Genomic DNA, 25,036 nt, shown 5'->3' with positions numbered 1-25,036 from the left:
TGGCCCAGTCTCTGTTTTAATAACTATTTCCTTTGCTCAATATGAGGCTTTGGAAAACATTTTATAATTCACTATTACCATAAAGAAACACAGCATCAACTCCAGGAGCAAACCAGTCATTTTAGGAAAAATACATAAAATGTTGTCAGCTTTCATAAACAAAATTGTTAACAAGAAACAGAAGAGAACAAGTTCAACTATCCTAATTCCAATAAACACGGAGATGTTGAAAGAAGTAAAAATGCCACTAGTCTGATATAAAACTAACCTATGGAACAAAGCAAAACCAAAATCCATGTAAATGAGGGAAGGCACTGACCACATACACATTTGGAGATTCAAAAAAGGAACCAGTTCTCCAGATACGTTGTCCTTATAAAACATTTAATGTTTCTACTTCATCTCTTACTAAAACAAACCAATAAAAAAAACCCCAACTGTGCATGTAGGCTGCCACACGCACACTCCTCGTGCCTGCCAACTACAGTTACCAGGCAGGGAAGAGCACATGTATGGCGGAGAAGCTCTCAAAGAAAGGCTCGGCTAAAGGGGATATCAACACCATAAGAGGCTGGCTCCTGAGGTACCGTTTGCTGTGGCAAAGACCTTTTTCATCCCAGGAAAAGAGAGAGCAAAGTTACCTTGGAAAAACTAAACCAAATAATCACACACCAAACAACTTTTCCTGCACAACAGGGCTGCCTGTTTTTTGGATGTGCGGGTTGGGCACCAGCTCCCCTTGCCCTGTGCTCCCAGAGAGCTCTGCTCCCCTGTTTAACTAAACCTCCTGCCCCAGAACAATGCTGCACACTGCAAACATGCTTTCTCCTACTCCCGAAATGCACCCTGGCTCTCAGCAAACACCCGCACTTCTAAGATGCTCAAGGCCTTTGTGCTCAACTAACTCCTCCAAGCCTAGCAGAGCCCAAAACTAAAACACAAGATGATCAGCCTCTGCTTTTTATGTGAACTTTTCTCAGGCTTCGTTCCGCCAGCCATGCACTGGTCTGTCTCTGCAGCTGCAACAAAGACTCATGTTCCAAATTTAAGCGACCTCCACTGCCCACCCAGCTGCCGGTGCAGCTTCACTCTATACTCCTGGGGAGCCCCTGGCCCCTGTCTCTGCTGCCAGCCACATCCGGGGCTCCATCCCCACAGACCCACGGCCATGGCCAAGTGAGGGAAGGAGGCAGATGGCTACCAGTGCCTGGATTAGGGGCCACAGGGAGGTGTCAGTAAAATCAGGGCTGGCTAATTCCCTCCTCTCACCAGCTGGGCTCCTCCAGGGGAAAGGAGACAAAGGGGAGCAAGAGGGATATGCTGGGCCTGAACTAGGGCAGCCCATGTTGAGTTTGCAACCATTACTGATGTCCACCCGGGGGGGGAGAAGAAAAACAACAGGGAATAAAAGCACACCACCATTGTGTTACTTACGGTTCAGCCTTACTGGCTGCAATTAAAATAATTTAAAATGCTCACTTTGCAGAAAGTATTACAAAAATACACACATTTTACATACCTCCCTGTTTGCAGCCAGACTACTCGCACCTCATGCTGGAAAGTGGCAGTCAGATGAAGGGCTGTACCATGCCAGAGAGAAACCTGAGCACTTCAAATGGCTCCAGCAAATAAAGCTGCATTGTTCAGCCTTGAAACTGGAGATGCAATGGGCCAATCATGTGGTAACACAGGCTGGGCCCACTTCATTACAACCATATGTGCTTATTCCAATCATTACAATGGCCCACCATGAAAATTGAACAACTCTGCTAGCAGGCCTCTTTTGCTGCCAAAACAAACCAATCTACCTCAAAATCATAAAATCATAGAATAATTAGGGTTAGAAAGGACCTTAAGATCATCCAGTTCCAACCCCCCTGCCATGGGCAAGGACACCTCACGCTTAACCATGCCACCCAAGGCTCTCTCCAACCCAGCCTTGAACACTGCCAGGGATGGAGCATTCACTACCACCCTGGGCAACCCATTCCAGTGCCTCACCACCCTCACAGTAAAGAACTTCCTCCTTATATCCAGTCTAAACTTCCCCTATTGAGGTTTGAAACCGTTACCCTTGTCCTATCACAGAATCACAGAATCAAAGAATCCCAAGGGTGGGAAGGGAACTCGAAAGATCATCTAGTCCAACCCCCCTGCAAGAGCAGGGTAACCTAGAGTACATCACACAGGAACTTGTCCAGGTGGGTATCGTGGTTTAAATCAAGTCCACACACAGCTCGTTCATTCACTCCCCCCCTCGCTCCCCCAACTCCCGGAGAGTTAGGAAGGAGAATCCAAAGAATGTAGCCCCCACGGGTTGAAATAAGAACAGTTTAATAACTAAGGTATAACCCGAGTCACTTCTGCTACCACTAATAATAGTAACAATGATAAAGCAAATAACAAGTGAAGAGAATACAACACCTCACCAGCCACCGACCCATAACTCACCCCACCCTGCCCGACCGAGCAACGAGCGATACCTCCTCCATCCCCCCAGAGCTCCAGCCTTTCCGGGTCTCTTCCGGTTACCTCCTGGGCATGACATGCTATGGTATGGAAAACCTCTTTGGCTAGCCTGGGTCAGGTGTCCTGTCTCTCCTTCCTCCCGGCCTCCCCTCCTCCCTGGCAGAGCATGAGCTCAGAGAAGGCCTTGGACAAACCAAACATTTGAGCAGTAACTCAAAACATACTTGCTATCAGCAACCTTTCCCAGCCCAAAAGTCAAAACACAGCACTGCACCAGCTACCAAGAAGGAGAAAAATGACTGCTACTGCTCAAACCAGGACAGGGGGCCCTGAATATCTCCAACGTAGGAGACTCCACAACCCCCCTGGGCAACCTGTTCCAGTACTCTGTCACTCTTCCAGTAAAGAAGATCTTCCTGATGTCACGTGGAACCTCCTATGCTCCAGTTTACACCCATTGTCCCTTGTCCTACGACTGGATATCACTGAAAAAAACCTAGCTCCATCATCCTGACACCCACCCTTTACATATTTGTAAACACTGATGAGGTCACCCCTCAGTCTCCTCTTCTCCAAGCTAAAGAGACCTAGCTCCCTCAGCCTCTCCTCATAAGGGAGGTGTTCCACTCCCTTCATCATCTTTGTGGCTCTGCACTGGACTCTTTCAAGCAATTCCCTGTCCTTCTTGAGCTGAGGGGCCCAGAACTGGATGCAATATTTCAGATGCGGCCTCACCAAGGCAGAGTAGAGGGGGAAGAGAACCTCTCTCGACCTACTAACCACACCCTTTCTAATGCACCCTAGGATGCCATTTGCCTTCTTGGCCACAAGGGCACATTGCTGGCTCATGGTCATCACTACAGTCTCTAATGAAGAGTCCCTTCCCAGCATCCTTCTAGGACCCTTCAAATACTGGAAGGCTGCTATGAGATATCCATGCACTATGGCCAGTTGCCCTCCAGCTGCTGCTCTTGAAACATAGTAGGCTATTCAGAAAACAAAATCTAAGAAAGGTGGTATTACTTTGTGACTGATGCTATGCTAATACAATTTGGATTAAAAATCCAACATTTCTCAGGCTGAAAACCTGGGTTTGCAACAAAAATGTTTAACATGTAGATTCTTTTTATTGCACGTTTTTATCGTCCTTTTACAATTTAAAAAGAATTAGAAAATTTTAAGGCCCAGAAACAACCTACCATGGTTAAACCTACCATGGTTAAAAATTAGATGCTAAATTTGAATAAATTTGACTAAATAAAAATGAGACTACTAAAGGCCTAAACCAAAGAAATTAGGGAAAGCTCATTATCATTAATCTCTTAATGGAATAAAAAGTAGCCCTGTTAATTTTAACACGCCATATTACATTGAAGAAAAGACCAATTTGGCAGGTTAATGAATGGTTAGAACAGTGGTGCCATAATCAGGGTATTTAGAACATGGGACTCAATTTGGGTGGCCAGGTCTACTGGAGGTTGGTGGAGTTGGTCTGACAATAAAGGGGAAGAGCTATTTTGGTTTTGCTTTGCCAGACTGATCAAGAAAGCTTTAAACTACACGTGTTGGGGGAGGGGTGGCATCACTCCATCCCAACTGTCATGGGTTCAGCAGTAGCTCATGCTCTGCCAGGGAGGAGGGAGAGATAGGGCACCTGCCCTGGGCTAGTCGGGGAGGTATTCCATACCACAGCACGTCCTGCTGGAGGAGGGGACTGGAAACTGGTCAGAAGGGGAGGGGTTAGCTCTCTCTTCCGGGCTGGTCTCCTTTCGGTGGGTAGTATCATATTCTCTCTCCCTGTTTATTTCCTCTAACATTGATTTGTTAGTGGCAGCAGTGGTGATTTGTGTTATACCTTAATTGCTGGACCGATTTTACCTCAATCCGTGGGAGTTGTATTCCTCCGGCTCTCCTCCCCATCCCTCCGGGAGTGGAAAGGTGGGGGGGGGGGGGAACAAAGGGGTGTGTGGGACTCTGGGAGTGAGTGAGCGAACTGTGCAGATTTAGTTTAAACCACGACAGTTTTGGCGCCCAACGTGGGGCACGAACCTACGAGATAACAACAAATCTGACAGGATTTACAGTCATTTGTCACAATGCTGATTTATTGGCTCTCACAGATTTTTTCTCTTGATCTCACGGTTTCCGGATTTTACCAATTATTTTTCATGTATATTGGCTGTGTTAGTATTTATCAAGTATGGGGTTTGGGCTAAGGTTCTTGTCTCATTGTACTTTATGTTAATGACTTGTAATACAATAGAAGCATTGAATATGAAACTGATCTGGTTTATGTTCCCAGTATGGTCACCAACTTTATATTTTGGGAGGTATATAATAGAAGTGCTTCGCAATTTCACATCTTTTTTCTCCTTCTCGGGTGGTCAACTTGTGAAGGAGACATTCTTCTATCCTCCCAGTGTTCTCTCCAGATGGTCTACAACATCATTTGAGAGTTTTGAAGTTTTTGAATGGCCTTTTAATACTGTTGAGACTTGTATGCTGATTGTGATGGGGATCACCATAGTAGCACGCATACAGAGTGTGTTTTGCCCACAATTATTTCATCTGATTTCAGGAGTTAAGCGGAGTCAGGTCTGGTCCTGTATTGAAGTTAAACGACGACATAGGAGGACCAAGAGATTTTCCCAGAGGCTGTAAAGCCATGAGTGGCAGGGTGTGTGGGATAGTATGAGCAAGCATCTAGGTCAGTGGGCCCCTCCAGTACTTTGGAATTTTACTTCCGAACAAGTGAAGAATCCGGAAGAATTAGTAAAACACCTAAATGAGGTGTGTTGTCGTCCTGGCCATACCAGAGATGGACAAATTACGGCAACGTGCTGGGGCTTGGCCTATGCCTATAGGGCCTTGTTCGACACTACACAACCCCTTCAAAAAGAAAAAAATGTCCCTGGATCTGAGGGCAACACAGAAGTCAGCGCAGCTGGTCCAACTGCAAGTACAGCAGCTACACCATCCCCAGTGGCAAGTACAGTTGCTACCCAAACTTCAGCTGTGACAGACAGGGCAGCTACCCCAGCAACAATTACAGCAGCTACTCAACCCTTGACTGCGACAGACAGTGCAGCTACCCCAGCAACAAGTACAGTTGCTACTCAAACTACAGCGATAATCACTGCAGCTGAACCAGAGGGCCAATTCGTACCAATATCGGTTGCTCCTGTACACAAGAGAAAAACCAAAAAAGAGGCAAGAAGGAGGAGACAGGATGAAGAAACTACGCATCCACTACCTGGTCTAGTATCTGATCAGGGGTCATCATCACATGACAAAGAAGAAGAGGTGACTTCTCGATCTCAGACCTCAACTGAGCTGCGGAATATGCGAAAAGATTTCACCCGTCAACCAGGGGAGCACATCATCACCTGGTTGCTCTGATGTTGGGATAATGGGGCCAATGGTCATGAACTATCAGGTACAGAAGCCAAGCAGCTGGGATCACTTCCTAGAGAAGGGGGAATTGACAAAGATATTGCAAGAAAGAAAAAGTCCCTCAGTCTTTGGAGGCGGCTTTTGGCAGCTGTGAAAGAAAGGTTCCCATACAAGGATGATGTTATGAGTCGTTCGGCCAAGTGGACTACTATAGACAAAGGCATCCAGTCCCTGAGGGAATCAGCTATCGTAGAGATGATCTACCACACCAAGCCAAATAATGGGGATATACACATAGACCCAGATGAAGTCGAATGCACATGACCCATGGGGCGAAAACTTACACAAAATGCACTGTTGTCATATGCCCATCCATTGGCAAGGGTAACCTGGAATGACATAGTACCACTAACAGTGGATGAAATGTTTCATAAACTCCGAATGTTAGAAGACAATCTTACCCCTTCCATCATCTCAGCTGTGGAAAAACTGTCTCAGGATCTCAAACAGGACCTCAAACAGTTGAGGGATGATCTGTCTGATTTATCCAGCTCCTCATGTGTGACAACACGCGTTTCAGCTATTAACAAAAGGTGTCCTATTGCTCGAGAGAGAAAATATATAAGATACACACCACGGGCCAGCCTATGGTTTTACCTGTGGGATCACGGAGAAGACATGACAAAGTGGGATGGAAAACCTACTTCAGCCTTGGAGGAACGTGTGGGTGAATTGAAGAGAGGAGCAAGGGCCAAGACTGATAGCCCCATGAGAGCTGCAGCTTCAGTCTCTGGTGAACAGGTTCCCAGATGGAGCGGAAGACCTGATTTTACTCCAGCTCCTGTGATAAAGAAGAATAATCACTCTCAACACGACTTAGGTGTCCAAGATTGTGATGATGATGACTATTAGAGGGGCCCTGCCTCCAGCCAGGTGGAGGTAGGGGACAATCGTATTTACTGGACTGTGTGGATCAAATGGCCTGGCACATCAGTCCCACAGAAGTATAAGGCTCTAATTGATACCAGTGCACTGTGTACCCTGATGCCATCGAACTGTGAAGGGGTGGAACCCATCTATATTTCTGGAGTGATAGGAGGGTCCCAAGAGTTGACTGTACTGGAGGCTGAAATTAGCCTGACTGGGAGGAAATGTCAGAAGCACCCCATTGTGACTGGTCCAGAGGCTCCATGCATCCTCGGCATGGACTACCTCAGGAGAGGGTATTTCAAAGACCCAAAAGGGTACCAGTGGGCTTTTGGTATTGCTGCTTTGGAGACTGAGGAAATTGAGCAGCTGTCCACCTTGCCTGGTCTCTCAGAGGATCCTTCTGTTGTGGGGTTGCTGAAAGTCGAAGAACAACAAGTGCCAATTGCGACCACGATAGTGCACCGGCAGCAATATCGCCCCAATCGAGACTCCCTGATTCCCATCCATAATCTGATCCGTAGACTGGAGAGGCAGGGAGTGATCAGCAGGACCCGCTCATCTTTTAATAGCCCCATATGGCCAGTGCGAAAGTCTAATGGAGAGTGGAGACTAACAGTAGACTATCGTGGCCTGAATGAAATCACACCACCCTTGAGTGCTGCCGTGCCAGACATGTTAGAACTGCAGTATGAATTATAGTCAAAGGCAGCCAAGTGGTATGCCACGACTGATATTGCCAATGCATTTTTCTCAATTCCTTTGTCAGCAGGCAACAATCCAGCACTGCACACAGACCCTCCTGCTACAAAAGACTATTACAAAACTAATATCATGGACCAAATGTACTCAATAGCATTATAGGGATTGGTCCATATATTAAGAAATTATTTCTTTCTCTCTGTCTGGGTGTATGCAGATGTATATATATATATATATATGATAGTATATTGAAAATGTGGGATCTGAGCATGACGTGAATGGTATGGAATAAGGGGTGGATAATGTCATGGGTTCAGCAGTAGCTCATGCTCTGCCAGGGAGGAGGGAGAGATAGGGCGCCTGCCCTGGGCTAGTAGGGGAGGTATTCCATACCACAGCACGTCCTGCTCAGGGAGGGGACTGGAAACTGGTCAGAAGGGAAGGGGTTAACAATCCTCCGGGCTGGGCTCAGAGAGGGAACTGGAAGCTGGCCAGGAGGGGAGGGGTTAGTGTTGGGGGTCGAGCATGGGCGCTTTAACAGGCTTGCAGCAAGCTGTGAGAAAGTGAACCTCTGACCCCAGGCTGGAAGAGGAAGCGTCAAGGTCAGCAAAACAGGAGCGCAATAACAAGATGCCAGAAGCATGATGTAACGCTAAGCTGAAGCGAAGGTGTGAAACCAATCAGGAGAGGCAAAGTGGAGCGTGTACCTCTCGCGGGCAAAGTGAAGCAGCCAATCAAGTAATGCGTGATTGCGTGTAAGACAGTATATTAAGAGCAGCCTTGTAATCAATAAACGGAGCATTTTGTGAACCTACATCGTATCGGTGTTTTCTCCCCTCCACCTGGCCGCGGCAGGTTAGCTCTCTCTTCCGGGCTGGTCTCCTTTCGGCAGGTGGTATCGTATTCTCTCTCCCTGTTTATTTCCTCTAACATTGATTTGTTAGTGGTAGCAGTAGTGATTTGTGTTATACCTTATTTGCTGGACTGATTTTACGTCAATCCGTGGGAGTTGTATTCCTCCGGCTCTCCTCCCCATCCCTCCGGGAGTGGGTGGGGGGGGGAAACAAAGGAGTGTGTGGGACTCCGGGAGTGAGTGAGCAAACTGTGCATATTTAGTTTAAACCACGACACCAACGCACCCCGTCAGTTGCCATCACCTCTAATAAATGCTGGGAGCAATGTAGACTTATTTGAGCCACTCCAGCCAATAAGCACCTTCATTTGGAGCTCGGCTCAGATGCCTCTATACAAATGCGCATAGCATGGGGAACAAACAACGGGAATTTGAGATGTGTGCACATTTATAGGGATATAAAATAACTGGTATCACAGAAACAGGGAGGGATGGCTCCCATGACTGGTGTGTTGGAATGGGAGGTTACAGGCTCTTTAAAAAAGACGAGCCAGGCAGATGGGGAGGGAAAGTTGCTATTTATGCTTGGGATAGGCTGGAGAGTATGGAACTCTGTCTGGGGACAGGTGAGCAGCCAACAAAGAGTTTGTGGGTGAGGGTTAAAGGGAGAAGAGCAGTGGAAGACATTACTGTGGGGATCTGTTACAGACTGCCTGATCAAGATGAACCTGTGCATGAAGAGGTCTATAGATAGATAGGAACAGCCTCACACTCACAGGCCCTTGTTCTCATGAGGAACTTCAACCACCCTGACATCTGTTGGAGCAACGGTACGGCCCAGCACAAGCAATCCAGGAGGTTTCACGACTGTGTGGAAGACAACTTCCTTCTGCAAGTAATAGAGGAGCTGACAAGGAGAGGTGCCGAGCTTGACCTCATGCTCACCAACAGGGAAGGGCTCGTTGGAAATGTGACGCTCCAGGGCAGCCTTGGGTGCAGCAATCATGGGATGGTTGAATTCGAGGTCCTCAGGACAGTGAGAAGAACATGCAGCAAGCTCACTGCCCTGGACTTCAAGAGAGCATACTTTGGGCTCTTCAGGAACCTGCTTAGTAAGGTTCCATGGCATATAGCCCTAGAGGGCAGGGGGGGCCAATATTCTTGGTTAATATTCAAGGATCACCTGCTACAAGCTCAGGAGTGTTGCATTCTGTAAAGGGTGGGTGTCAAGATGATGGAGCTAGGTTTTTTTCAGTGATATCCAGTGATAGGACAAGGGGCAATGGGTGTAAACTAGAGCATAGGAAGTTCCACGTTAACATCAGGAAGACCTTCTTCATTGGAAGAGTGACAGAGCACCGGTACAGGTTGCCAAGGGGGTTGTGGAGTCTCCTACATTGAAGATATTCAAGGCCCGCCTGGACAAGTTCCTGTGTGATGTACTCTAGGTTAGCCTGCTCTTGCAGGTTGGTTGGACTAGATGATCTTTCGAGGTCACTTCCAAACCTTGGGATTCTGTGAGCAGAAGGAAGTGCAACAGGAGGGCCAGGAGACCTCCTTGGATGGATAAAGGGCTGCTGAAGAAACTTGAGGGGAAAAAAAGGCTTATAAAAGGTGGAAGCAATGAGAGGTGGCCTGGGAAGAATACAGGGATATTGTCCGGGAAGCTAGGGACCGGGTTAGGAAAGCTAAGACCCACTTAGAATTAAACTTGTCTAGGGATGTGAAAGGTAACAGGAAGTGATTCCATAGGTACACTGCGAATAAAAGACAGTTTAGGGACAATGTGGGCCCTCTCCAGAAGCTATCAGGAAAATTTGCTAACCCAGGATTTGGAGAAGGCTGAGGTTCTGAATGGCTTCTTTGCCTCAGTCATCACTGGCAAAGGCTCTGACCGCACCACCCAAGTCTTGGAAGGCGGATGCAGGGACTGTGAAACTCTAGACCTTGGGCCCACTGTACAAGAGGATCTGGTTTGAGACCATCTTAAGAACCTGAACGTGCACAAGTCCATGGGATTGATAAAATCCATCCACGGGTCCTGAAGGAGCTGGTGAATGAAGCTGCTAAGCCACTATCCATCATATTTGAAAAATCATGGCAGTCAGGAAAAGTTCTCAATGACTGGAAAAAGGAGAAATAAAACCCCCATTTTCAAGAAGAGGAAAATGGATAACCCGGGGAATTACAGACCAGTCACTCTCACCTCTGTGCCTGGCAAAATCTTGGAGCAGATTCTCATGGAAGGCATGCTAGGGCACATGAAAAACAACAAGGTGCTTGGTGACAACCAGCATGGCTTCACTAAGGGGAAATCCTGCCTGAACAATTTGGTGGCCTTCTATGACGGGGCTAAAGAAACAATGGGCATGGGTACAGCATCTGACGTTACCTGGGCAAACCATTTGATACTGTCCCACACAACATCCTTGTCTCTAAATTGGAGAGACATCAATTTGATAAGTGGACCACTCGGTGGATAAAGAACTGGCTGGATGGCCACACAACTCAAAGAGTTGTGGTCAATGGTTCAGTGTCCGGCTGGAAACCAGTAACAAGTGGTGTCCCTAGACGATAGGTGTTGGGACCGGTCTTGTTTAAGATATTTGTCGGTGACATGGACAGTGGGATTGAGTGCACCCTCATCAAGTTTGTCGATGACACCAAGCTGTGTAGTTTGGTTGATACGCTGGAGGGAAGGAATGCCATCCAGAGGGACCTTGACACACTTGTGAGGTGGGCTGATGCAAACCTCATAAAGTTTAACCATGCCAAGTGCAAGGTCCTACACCTGGGTCGGAGCAATCCGAGTCACAGCTCCGGGTTGGGCAGAGAAGTGATTCAGTGCAGCCCTGCAGAGAAGGACTTGGGGGTGTTGGTCGATGAGAAAATGAACATTACCTGGCTTTCATTTCAACTGTTATTCAGTTGGTCTTGAATAACAGGTATGAGGTCTTGGAACTAGAGGGTCAGGTAAATGGAGATGGAGAGGTACATCTATCTAGTGAGTCACCTAGGGCTTGTCACTCACCTCCATGCCTTAGAACTTCCCCAACCTAGAAGAAAAGAAGAGTAATTGTGGTGGGTGACTCCCTTCTGAGGGGAACAGAAGGGCCCATTTGTTGACCGGATCCATCCCACAGGGAAGTCTGCTGCCTACCTGGGGCTCAGATTAGAGATGTTAAAAGGAAACTCTCTGATCTGGTGCAGCCCTCTGCCTACTATCCGCTGCTGGTTTTTTAGGTTGGCAGTGATGAAATTATTACAAGGAGGGCAAGGGCAATGAAGAGAGATTTCAGGGCCCTGGGACAGCTGGTTAAAGGGTCTGGAGCGCAAGTGGTGTTTGCCTCCATACCTGTTACAAGCAAGGGTAAAGAGATCATAGATAAATAGGAAGATTCTGCAGATTAACGTATGGCTACGTGACTGGTGCCATAGGCAGGGTTTTGGATTTTTCAATCATGGGCTGCTGTATGAGACACCTGGTTTGCTGGTGGCAGGTGGGATACACCAGTCCCAGAGGGGGAAAAGGGGTTTGGGGCAGGGGTTAGCAGGGCTTATTGACAGGGCTTTAAACTAGATATGAAGGGGGGAGGGGATTTAACTGGGCCTGTTAGGGACAAGCCCAAGAGAAACATGCTAGGGCTTGAAGGATGGCAGACTAGGGAGGACTATCAATCTATTGTTTCATTTGTGTGAAAGGATAGTTGTTTAGACCCTGTCCCGCAAGTGAAAAAGGGTACTAGGACAAGAGTTAGCAGAGCTCACTCACAGAGCTTCAGGTTAGATTTAAAGTGCGAGGGGGTTGTAGCTGAACTAGTGAGGCATTATTCTAGTATTAATGAAGACCAGAAGGCCTCCCACCTCCCAAGGTTGCCATCAGCGTTCTCTGCTTGCTCCCTGAAATGCCTGTACACCAATGTGTGGAGACTGTTCTCACAAGAGAATGAATATTTGGTATATGAGCTCTGGATAACTCCAAGGGATACAGCAAGGCCATGGGAGGCTTGAGGAAGCCTAAGCAAGCAAGATAAGAAGAAGCTGGAATTCACTGAGTGATGAGAACTGTGGACTGTTGGCAAGCGTTCGAGGTCAAGTTCTCACACCTGTGCTTAACCAATTATATGTTAGTCACTAAGGGTCTTCTAGACAAGTATCCAATCATGATATGCCAAATTGTTGTAGGTGTGTGTAAGCAATAGTGTGTGAGGAGTTGGTACTTTGCAGTAAATGGCTTTTTGTCTGATCATATTGATCTCTGACTGAGTCCCTTCCGCAGCACCAATGCACGCAGCATGGGGAATAAACAGGAGGAGTTAGAAGTCTGTGCGCTGTCTAAAGGTTATGATCTGGTGCCAATTACAGAGACATGGTGGGACTGCTCACATGACTGGAATGCTCTCATGGATGCTTGGCTGCAGTGACCATGAGATGGTGGAGTTTAGGATCCTGTGTGGGAGGAATAGAATACCTAGCAAGGCCACGGTTCTGGATTTCCAAAGGGCCAACTTTGGCCTCTTCAAACAATTGGTAAGGGAAGTTTCATGGGAAAGGCTACTAGGTGGTAAAGGGGCTCAAGATAGTTGGTCAGCATTCAAGGACCACTTCTTCCAAGCTCAGGATCGGAGCATCCCAACAAGTAGGAAATCAAGTAAGGGATCTAGAAGACCAGCGTGGTTAAACAAGGAGCTGCTGGGCAAACTCAAGTGGAAAAAGAGAATCTATGGATTATGGAAAGAGGGGCTGGCCACTTGGGAGGAATATAGGACAGTTGTTAGAGGATGTAGGGAGGCAATTAGGACAGCTAAGGCCTCCTTGGAACTTAATCTTGCTAGTCGGGTTAAAGACAATAGAAGGGGCTTCTTCAAATACATAGCAAATCAAACTAACACAAGAGGCAATATAGGCCCACTGTTGAACGAGGTGGGTGCCCTGGAGACAGAGGATACAAAGAAGGCAGAAGTGCTGAATGCTTTCTTTGCCTCTGTCTTTACTCCTGCAGACTCTCGCCAGGGGCCCCAGATTCCTGTAGCCCCAGAAGGAGTCAGGACAAAGGAGGAGTTTGCTTTGGTAGATGAGGATTGGGTTAGGGATAAGCTATGCAATCTGGACATCTATAAATCAATGGGTCCAGATGGAATGCACCCACGGGTGCTGAGGCAGCTGGCGGAGGTCATTGCTAGGCCACTCTCCATCATCTTTGGTAAGTCGTGGGAAACGGGAGAGGTGCCTGAGGATTGGAGGATGGAAAATGTCACACCGGTCTATAAGAAGGGGAAGAAGGAGGACGCGGGTAGTTATAAACCTGTCAGCCTTACCTCCATCCCTGGAAAGGTGATGGAACAACTTATTCTTGACTCCATCTCTAGGCATATCAAGGATGAGGGGGTTATTAAGAACAGCCAACCTGGTTTTACCAGGGGGAGGTCATGTTTGACCAACCTTATAGCCTTCTATGAGGAAGTAACTAGGTGGAGGGATGATGGTAGAGCGGTAGATGTGTTTTTTCTTGATTTCAGTAAGGCATTTGATACTGTCTCCCACAGCATCCTCATAGATAAGCTAAGGAAGTGTGGGCTTGATGATCAGGTAGTGAGGTGGATCGAGAACTGGTTGAAAGGAAGAAGGCAGAGAGTTGTGGTCAATGGGGCAGAATCTAGCTGGAGGTCTGTGACCAGTGGAGTCCCTCAGGGGTCAGTGCTGGGACCAGTGCTGTTTAATATTTTCATCAGCGACCTGGATGAGGGAACCCAGTGTACCCTCAGCAAGTTCGCTGATGACACAAAAGTGGGAGGAGTGGCTGACACACCAGAAGGCTGTGTTGCCATTCAGCGAGACCTGGACAGGCTGGAGAGTTGGGCAGGGAGAAACTTGATGAAATTCAAGAAGGGCAAGTGTAGAGTCTTGCATCTGGGGAAGAACAACCCCATGTACCAGTACAGGTTTGGGGTTGACTTGCTGGAAAGGAGCGAAGAGGAAAGGGACCTGGGGATCCTGGTGGATAGGAGGATGACCATGAGCCAGCAATGTGCCCTTGTGGCCAAGAGAGCAAATGGCATCCTAGGGTGCATTAGAAAGGGTGTGGTTAGTAGGTCAAGAGAGGTTCTCCTCCCCTCTACTCTGCCTTGGTGAGGCTGCATCTGGAATATTGCATCCAGTTCTGGGCCCCTCAGTTCAAGAAGGACAGGGAATTGCTTGAAAGAGTCCAGTGCAGAGCCACAAAGATGATGAAGGGAGTGGAACACCTCCCTTATGAGGAGAGGCTGAGGGAGCTGGGTCTCTTTAGCTTGGAGAAGAGGAGACTGAGGGGTGACCTCATCAGTGTTTACAAATATGTAAAGGGTGGGTGTCAGGATGATGGAGCTAGGCTTTTTTTCAGTGATATCCAGTGGTAGGACAAGGGACAATGGGTGTAAACTGGAGCACAGGAGGTTTCACGTGAACATCAGGAAGAATGTCTTTACTGTGAGAGTGACAGAGCACTGGAACAGGTTGCCCAGGGGGGTTGTGGAGTCTCCTACGTTGGAGATATTCAAGGCCCACCTGGACAAGTTCCTGTGTTATGTACTCTAGGTTACCCTGCTCTTGCAGGGGGTTGGACTAGGTGATCTTTTGAGGTCCCTTCCAACCCTTGGGATTCTGTGTGATTCTGTGTGATTCTGTTATTGAGCGTGTGCTTGTAGCCCAGAAAGCCAACCGTAGTCTGGGCTGCATCAAATGGAGTGTGACCAGCAGGTTGAAGGAGGTGATCCTGCCCCTCTACTCTGCTCTTTCGAGACCTCATCTGGAACACTGTGTGCAGTTCTGGTATCCTGAACATAAAAAGGACATGGAACTGTTGGAACAAGTCCAGAGGAGGCCACGAGGATGATCAGTGGCTGGAGTACCTCCTGTATGAAGACAGGCTGAGAAAGTTGGGGCTGTTCAGCCTGGAGAAGGCTGCGTGGGGACCTCATAGCAGCCTTCCAATATCTGAAGGGCGCCTTTAACAATGCTGGGAAGGGACTCTTCATTATGGGCTGTACTGATAGGATAAGCGTTAACGGGTTGAACCTTAATAGGGGAAGTTTGGGTATAAGGAAGTTCTTTACTGTAAGGGTGGTGAGCACTGGAATGGGTTGCCATAGGAATTTGTCAAGGCTCCATCCCTGCTGGTTGTCAAGACCAGGTTGGACAGAGCCTTGGGTGTCATGGTTTAGTGTGAAGTGTCCCTGCCCATAGCAGGGGGATTGGAAATAGATGATCTTAAGGTCCTTTCCAACCCTAACTATTCTATGATTTTATAATAAACTGAGAAAGAAAATCTAAAGTATTTTACTGGAGTAATATTTCAGTGGGAAGATATATACTATATGTGGTTTGCCACATCTAGCAATGATTGTTAGAGCAGTAATTTTACATTAATGCAATCAAAGGACTGTAGCAGACTGAGAAAAATCACTTTCAAAAAGGAGATCAAAGTCATTAAAAATGGCTAATCCCACAAATTGGGACTGTTCTAAAATAGAGAATCACATAGCTAGTGCAAGTCTTTTGTCATTTTACGTATAAGAATCGAAATAATCATTAAAAGGGTAAGAAAATTCAATAAAAAGTTTAATTAGAAAAAAATAGCATTAAGGAAGCTTTAGATTGTCAGTAGTCCTCAGGATATGTGTGAGTCATGAAGCTTAAAGGGCCAAACTTGATAATCAAAGTGGTGCAGTAATTTAGCAGCTTAATATTCAGCACATTTACAGGACTGCAAGCATTTATCATCACTGAGGAGCTAATTCCATCCTCAATGCTTTCAATAAATGTATTTTTCTTTCTAATAAGAGCAATTTTGCCAAACTGTAGTAAAAATCATACTTCATTCTTTATTTTCCAGGTAACAGCAGTCAATTTCAGAAATAAACTCATGAAGCTAAAACAATAAAATTAAGTCTTAAAATGTGATCTCTGTTAGAAAAGAGCCAAACAGCACATCACAGATTGCCAGGAGTGAGCAGCACTTCTGTCTCAGCATACACTAATGATACTGATATATTCATAATTTCAGAGTTATTTTACTAATAGAAAGAAAATCAACCAGACACAATCAGCAGACACAATTTCAGTCCTTGCAAACACTTCTCTCTATCTCCCTGCTCAAAGCTACTGAAACAAGGGGAACACAAAATCACAAAATGGAATATATAAACCTTCAGAATTAGTTTTAAGCAATGTTAAGTTCAATGGCTTTGTAACAGTAGCAGTGGAAAATTACTGAGGTGCATGGTACATAGAAAAAATAGAGTACAGATAGAGAACATACTGGCACAAGATAAATCGTTATAGTTGATGTGGTCTTAAGAAAAACAGTCTAGAAGAACAGGATGCAGGGATAAGGAGTATCTGGGAAGAGCAGGTGTCCAGGATAGGCTACGGGTAAACTAACTGATAAGTAGGAGGATAGGAGGATTATTATGTCTCTGGTGCTAACGAACCAATTAAACTGGTATAAGCATCTACTGTGTGTGCTTCAAAGGCTGCCAGAAGTGATGAAGATTGTTGGAAGAAGTAAAGGACCCTCAGAGACAACCACCACAATTCTGTACGCATGCGGGGAGCTTTCTGAAAAGTGATGTAATCCATACGTAGCCTCATGAATATGTATGTGTGCCCAGTGGTTATATAAGGATGGCTTGTGCAGCAATAGGGAGATTCACGCTAGCTGGAGCTATCCCCCGTGTCTCCCAGTGCCGCAGTAAAGAATACCTGCTTGTCAGTTTGAAAACTTTGTTGGCAAGTTTGTTCCTGGAGTTTTCTCCAGATCAATTTGGCACCCCAGACGGGACCCTCTCTGCTCGACTGCAGGACCCGCTGAGGACAGGGCTCCCTAGGGCCCTCAGGAATTTTTCCCGGAGGGACCCCTCCACTCATTCGAATCACTGCGGGAGCAGACAAGAACCATCTTCATAAAAGGCATTCTTTTCTTTTGTATAGTCTGTAAGGTGCAGGGGGTATCTTGCATAAAGACAACGTTAGTCATTGGGTTGGTTTGGTAAGTGTACGCAAGGTTTGGAAGACTTCCGTAAATTGAGATAAGAAATCTCATATGTAAAGGCGTATACCCGGCTGCTAGCATCCGTTTGGTATGCATCCACAAGAATCAGGGGGCTTCTTGTGGTTTGGGTCCTGCAAGATGCAGGGGGTGTCTCGTGGAAATGGTTTTGGATCTTGTTGTGGCTTGTTACAGTAAGGATTTTGGTCTTGTGATTTTGGTATTGGTGACAAGATGTTATAACTGTTATTAACTGTGGTTTGTTTGATAGAATTTTAGTCTCTGTCTGTTTCAAGTGTTGTAACTGTGTGGAGTGTGTCTGTGGGATCCCGTGTGTGTGTGAGTGAGAGATTGATAATGGAAAATCAGCAGAGTGAAGAGATCATGCAAAAGAGTCCTTTAGAGTGCATGTTGGCACACTGGAAAGAACTGGGAGGGTCTCCTGGGGGCTTGGGAAATAAGAAAATGTTGTCCAGCTGTTTTGAAAAATATTGTAACCGATGGTGGCCTTTGTATACTTTGGAAGAGCAGGAAAAATGGCCTAAAAATGGAACCTGAACTATAATACATTGTTACAACTAATGTTGTTTTGGGGCTGCAAGGAAAATGGCATGAAGTAATGTATGCCGATATGTTTTTCACTTGAAGAGACCACGTAGAGTGACAGACGCAATGCAAAATTAATATAGCTCTGCCAGATCCCTTAATTTTGGCTTTGGAAAAGGACAGGGAAAAACTGAAAGTTAAGATGGAGAGATGTTGTTCAGCCTGTGATACTGGGGAAAGATGTTTAAAGTTAAAAAACAGTAATCAGGAAGATAGGCTGTAAAATTATCTATCACAGGTACCTCCGAGAGGAGCACCCTCTGCATCTGTCCTATCTCATATTCATAAGAAGCAAGAGATTTGTGTCACTGACACCAAGCGGCAGATGCACATTCCGAGATAAGAAAGGGTTAAACCAGAAATGCTGTTGCAGAGGCATCCGCAGCCTCTGCAGAGCAGGGTGAGCAACTGTTAGGAAAAAAAAAAAGGAAAACCAAAGGGGAAAGGAGGGGAGCTCGCGCAGCTCCTGTGTTTGAGCGTGGGATGGGTGCTGGGGCAGGCAAACAAGTGGGAACAGACATGTTCATGAACGGGACTAAGGGGTTGTTGAATAAATGTGGACAGGAGGAAGCATGGAGAGCGCATAGGAATCGGGAACAGGTAGAAAAGAAAAAGCTGGGTTGTGCTATAGCCACAGCTGCGGTGGTTGCTTTGAAACTGGGGGGGGGGGGGGGGGGGCCGGGCCATGGTGTGGCTCCAGCGACTGAATTGGAACTAGACTGACAGGGACCTGGGGAATCTACCCTAGCGGATCCACTGGTTAAATTAAAAGTAGGAACTAGAGGAAATAAAGTGGAATTTTAGTGGATAGAGGAGAAACTTATTCGGTGTTAAATCTGAGAGAAAAGAAGAATTTGTTACAGATGTGGGAGCTACTGGCCCCTAAGAAAAAGAGGGAAAAAAAAAACCCAAATCCCACAAACAACCCGAGGCATTCTTTCTGAAACCCTTAAAGTACAAATTGGGAAAACAAATAGGAATGCATAATTTTTTATGCATGCCAAATTCTCTAAAATCTTTCTTAGGGTGAGAAGCAACATTTAAAGAAGGCAGAATGGAATTTAGAGATAAAAACAAACAGTTAATTGCAGTTTTGAGTTTATCTTTAATTCAACAGAAAAGCAAACAGGAGGACCTCCCTGAAATAGAAGAAATCCTTAATCAGTTATATCTGGGAGTATGGGCATCTGAAGTTCCAGGTAAGGTGAAAAATGCTTTGCCTGTTAAAGTGGAAATAAAAAGGGGGGCCTGCCCAATTAGAATAAAACAACATCCCTTCAAATTAGAAGATCAAAGAGAAAAAAAAAGTCATTGATAAATTTTAAAATATATATTATTAATTGAATGTGAATTGGAATATAATATTCTGGACAGTAAAGAAATAGGATGATAAAAGTTGCAGATTGATTCAAGATCTCAGAGCAGTCAACAAAACTGCAGAGGATATTTGTCCAGTAGTAGCTAATTTGTATGATTTATTGACTAAATTGAATAATAATCAGAAATGGTTTGCCATCTTGGATTTAAAGGATGCTTTCTTTTGCTTACCATTGGCCAAAGGAAGATAAAATTTATTTGCTTTTGAATGGGAAAATACTGACACAGGAAGGGAAACTCAATTAAGTTGGACGGTATTACCTAAAGGGTTTAAAACAGTCCAGCAATTTCTGGAAATCAGCACTAGAACTAGGATCATGGAAGCCACCTGCTCAGACGGGGACTCTGTTACAATATGTGGATGACCTATTAATTGCTACAGAAATAAAGGAAGAATGTATCCAGTGGACAGTGGAATTATTAACTTTTCTGGGACTGAATGGTTATTGGGTATCCAGACAAAAGGCCCAACTAATACAAACCCTGGTTTCCTACCTAGGATATGAAATAACAGGAGGACAGAGAGAACTCGGAGCTGCTAGAAAAGAAGCCACCTGTCAGACTCCACGACCATCAACCGGCAAGGAGCTCCGGACATTACTGGGAATGACTGGATGGTGCAGACTTTGGATCCATGATTACGGTGTTCTGGTAAGACCACTATATGAACTGTTGAAGGGAAACCCTTCCTCTTTAGAATGGACTGATTCAGCAGAGGGGGCTTTTAGAAATTTAAAAACAGAGCTGATGAGAGCTGCAGCTCTGTGACTTCCGGATGGAACTAAATCCTTTTGGTTCTATTCCTATGAAGAACAGGGAATAGCTTTGGGATTCCTTGCTCGAAAACTAGGACCCTACAGAAGGGCAGTGGCATGTTTTTCAAAACAGCTGGATGAAGCGAGCAAAGGATGGCCCAGATGCCTAAGGGCTGTGGCAGCAGTTGTCATGAATACTGAAGAAGCTCGAAAATTCACCTTGGGACAAAAATTACTGTGCTACTGTCCCTTGTTGTATCAGCAGTCCTGGAACAGAAAGGAGCCCACTGGTTATCTCCTTCATGTTTTTTTTAAATACCAGGCCACCCTTGTGGAACAAGATGATATAGAAAGTGTGGTCACTAATGTTGTCAATCCAGCATCCTTTTGCAGGAACAATTGACAGAACCACTAACACACGACTGCTTGGCCACCATAGAGACTGTATAATCGAGCCGAGCAGACTTGAAAGAAAAACCTCTGGAAGATGCTGATTCTTGGTTTACTGATGGTAGTAGCTTCATGAAAAATGGTAAACAAAAGGCAGGATATGCCATTAACACCACTTCGCAGGTAACAGGGGCTAAACCTTTACCCTCGAATACCTCTGCCCAGAAGGCAGAAATAATAGCATTAACGAGAGCCCTGGAATTGGCTAAAGATAAAAGGATAAATATTTGGACTGATTATGCACATGGTGCTATCTGGAAAGAACGAGGACTTTTGAACAAACATGCTGCAGAAATTCTACAATTACTGGAGGCTGTTCAGCTACCTGAAGAAGTAGCTATTATGTACTGTAAAGGACATCAACAAGGTGACTCTGATCAGGAAATTGGAAATAATTTGGCCAATTTTGAAGCCAAACGAGCAGTTGAACAATCTAAAATCATGTCCTTAATCCCTGATGGCAAACTAACAATTGAAAAATCTAAACCTAGGTATTCAAAAGAGGATAGAAAATTGATTGAGGATCTAAAAGGACAGGAAAATAAAGAGGATTGGGTTCAGATACCTGATGGGCGAATTGTAATCCCCTATAACCAGCTCTGGAAGTTAGTTCAGGGAGAACATAATAAAACTCATTGGGGTAGCAACTCTTTATATAAATATTTAGACAAACAAATTGTAGGAAGAAATCTATACACCACAGTTCAATGAGTGACAAAACAATGTCAGCTATGTCCTAGTAATAATTCTAAAACTGAAAAAAGAAATCAAATTGGGACAATTGTGAGAGGAAGTTACCTGGGACAGCAGTGGCAAATAGATTTTTCTGAATTATCAAGAAAAGGGGGTTATCGATATTTGTTGGGGTTAACAGATACTTTTTCTGGCTGGCCAGAAGCATTCCCTTGTAGGATAAATAATGCAAGACAACTGATTAAAACATTATTTAATGAGGTAATACCTTTGCTTTGGAGTACCAGCGGCAATTTATTCCAACCGAGGTTTGCAGTTTAGTGCAAAATTGTTACAAGAAATTAGCAAGAATTGGAAATTGATTGGCAAGTACATGTTTCATACAGGCCTTGGGCCAGTGGGCACGTAGAAAAGATAAGCCATCTGATCAAACAACAAATTAGTAAAATACGTCAGGAAATGAAATTATATTGGTACCAAGGTTTACCACTGGCTCTATTAAGAATTCGAACTAAACCTCGGTTGAAAGAAGAGGTTAGCCCATTTGAAATTTTATATGGAAGACCATAACAGTCCCAGTTTAAAGGAGAAAGTCTTCAGGAAGTGGGGGAAGGCTATCTCTGACAGTTTTTGGTCAATCTGGGAAAAGAATCGGAGGAGATAAATAAGAGAGTAGCAGGGACAAGAGCAAGAGGTTTGGATTATCCGATTCACCCTTTCGGATCTGGAGACTGGGTTTATGTTAAGAATTTTTCAGGAGATCCTCTACAGGAGAACTGGAGTGGACTGTACCAGATATTGCTGACCACCTTTACAGCAGTGAAGATAAAGGAACAACCTGCTTGGATACATTATTCAAGAATAAAGAAAGCACCAGAACCAGAGAAGACATGGCAGATCAAACCTTCAGGACCTTTTTGTATGAAATTACGTCGGTCGTAAGTTGGACTCATATGATAACTGGTGCACAAGCTTGGGACCAGAATTTATACCTGAAATTAATGCAAAATGTTACTGAAGTTTTAAATCATAGTGACTGTTGGGTGTGTGCACAGTTGCCTAAATCAGGAGAAAGCCTGGAACTCCCGTTAATTGGAGTTCCAATTCCTAACACTGTTTCATGGACAAATCTGTGGGTGAACACTAGCAATTTGTATTCAAACGAAAGGTTAAAATTTGGAATAGTTAATCCTAATCCAGGCAATAAATATTACACCTGTGCACAAAGATGTATTACACCAGGAGACTATACTTGCTTAAATGCCACACATGTACGTCACCATTCAAATTATAGATGGTATTGTAGTTCAGTGGTAGCCCGTTCCTAAAGGGAAAGGATGGTATTGGTTATGTGGAAAAAATGCTTATAAGACTTTACCCCCCAACTGGAAGGGGGCAGGCACCTTAGGTGCTATAATACCCAATTTTACTATTATCGACAGGTATCCTTCCGGAACCTGGATTAGAAGTTTTGTTAAACGGATTAAGCGAAGGTTTAACCCTATTATTGCTTTAGGCTACTGTCCTGGGTTCAGCTGTTACAGCTATTTTTCTCCTTCCTAGTAGCTGGTGCAGTGGTGTGTTTTGGCTTTAGCCTGAGTACAATGCTGATAACACACTGATGTTTTTAGATGTTGCTAAGCAATGCTTACTCCCACCTGTGGGAATTCTTAAAGAGCCAAGGCCACATAGTGAGTGATCCCGGTACCCTGAACCTTGTTACTGTAAAGTAAGAAGATTTTTGGCAGGCATAAACAAGGTCAATTGTCTTGTTAGGCCTCTGTAATTTTCCACTGAGGACGTGCAGAGAATAATTTCTGCCAAGGTTGAAGTTTCCCACTGTATTTTTAGAGTAAGGTATTCAATCACAATTATAACATGTTATAAACATTAGCTTAGCTTTGTAAACTGTAGTAACCTCTAGATTAACCAATTGAAGCTCAGTATCCAAGGCTGTTACATAAGAAACCTAAGAGTGTAAGGGTATAAAAGGAGCACTGTATCAGAATAAACTTTGGCAATCGCTTGATCACATTGATCGTCTCAGTGTTGTCCATGACTCCTGCGTCAACACTCACCAAGGACTTTTCAGTCTCATGCTCTGCCAGTGAGGAGGGGCATGGGAAGCCGTGAGGAAGCAGACAGGACACCTGACCCTAACTAGCCAAAGGGATATTCCATACAAAAGTACATCATGCTCAGTATAGAAACTGGAGTTGTTACCCAGAAGGCCCAGACTGCTGCTTGGGTCAGGCTGGGTAATGGTCAGTGGATGGTGAGCAATTCTATTGTGCACCACTTGTGTTTATTGTTTTCTTTTCCTTTTCCCCTTTTAGTTTTATATTCTCTCCCCTTGTTATTTCCCTTATCATTATTATTGGTGGCAGTAGTAGTGGTTTTGTGTTATACCTTAGTTACTGGACTGTTCTTATCTCAACCCCTGAGATTTACATTCTTTCGATTCTCCTTGGAATATAGAGAGTGCCTACACTGGTCTTCTGAGGGAAAGGTGCAGAATGGGCAGGGCTGCACTCCCTGCTCCCTGATGGAGGTCCTCCTCCAGCAGGTGGCTGAGCTGTGGGATGCTATCAGTAAGCTGCAAGATGTCAGGGAAGCTGAGAAGAAGCAGGACTGCTTGCTCCAGGCCCAAACAGTGCAGGGACCTCAAGCTTCCCCTCTAACTCATGGAGGAAAGAAGGAGGATGTTAACCCAAGAAGCTGGGAATTAGTAACAAAAAAAAAAAACAACAACAAAAGGAGGAAGAGAGCAATTAAAAGCAAGGGGCTTCCTCCTAAATCTGCTGTACCCACCCAGAACCGCTTTGCTGTCCTGCAGGGGGCTGATGAGGAAATGCACTTGCATCAGCAACAGCCGGATAGTGCACTGGTACAGAAGATCTCTACTGGTGCCGCCAGGAAAAAGCAGCGGGTTGTAGTAGTAGGGGACTCTGCCTTGAAAGGGACAGAAGCGCTCATCTGTCGGCCTGACCCGGTTGCGAGGAAGGTGTGTTGCCTACCTGGGGCACGGATCACGGATGTTGCGGAGAGGCTGCCTGCTCTACTAAGTCCCACGGACTATTACCCGCTTCTAGTGATACATGTGGGTGCTAAGGATATAGATAGTAGTAGTCTGAGGAGTATAAAGAAGGACTACAGAGCTCTGGGAGAGGTGGTTAGGGGCTCTGGAGCTCAGATTGTCTTTTCGACAATTCTCCAGGACACAGGGGAGGACCTCCCAAAGGCAAGGAGGATTGGACAGGTTAATAAATGGTTAAAAGGGTGGTGTCATAGTCAAGGGTTTGGGTGTCTTGAACATGGGGCCCAAATTTGTAGTACAGGCTTACTGAGGGCTGGTGGAGCTGCTCTGAAAAAAAAAGGGAAGAGTGGTTTTGCTGGGAGCCTTGCCAGACTTGTCAAGGATGCTTTAAACTTGATGTGTTGGGGGAGGGGAGCATCATTACATCCCAACACACCCAGTCAGTTGCCAGCATCTACAATAAATGCTCGGAGCAATGTGATATTCTAGCCACTCCAGCCAATGAGCTGACTTCATTTGCCATGCTTGACCTCGTGCTCAACCATCAGGGAAGGGCTCATTGGAAATGTGACACTCCAGGGAAGTCTTGGATGAAGTGATCACGAGATGGTCGAATTCGAGGTCCTCAGGACTGTGAGAAGAGCATGCAGTAAGCTCACTGCCCTGAACTTCAAGAGAGCATACTTTGGGCTCTTCAGGAACCTGCTTAGCAAGGTTCCATGGGATACAGCCCTAGAGGGCAGGGGGGG

The 25,036-nt window shown here is 45.4% G+C and overlaps 1 protein-coding gene across 2 annotated transcripts in view; it reads right to left on the bottom strand.

The window, feature by feature from the left end:
* Positions 1–25,036, bottom strand: part of LOC117438308 (zinc finger protein 423-like) — a 271,743-nt gene that overhangs the window by 127,241 nt on the left and 119,466 nt on the right. The gene's annotated exons all lie outside the window — the stretch shown is intronic.

Source organism: Melopsittacus undulatus, assembly GCF_012275295.1.
Source record: "Melopsittacus undulatus isolate bMelUnd1 chromosome W unlocalized genomic scaffold, bMelUnd1.mat.Z SUPER_W_unloc_7, whole genome shotgun sequence".
In the NCBI taxonomy this organism is placed as follows: Eukaryota; Metazoa; Chordata; class Aves; order Psittaciformes; family Psittaculidae; genus Melopsittacus; species Melopsittacus undulatus.
Note: the sequence above shows the minus strand (reverse complement) of the source record. Positions and strands in the feature narration are given on the sequence as shown.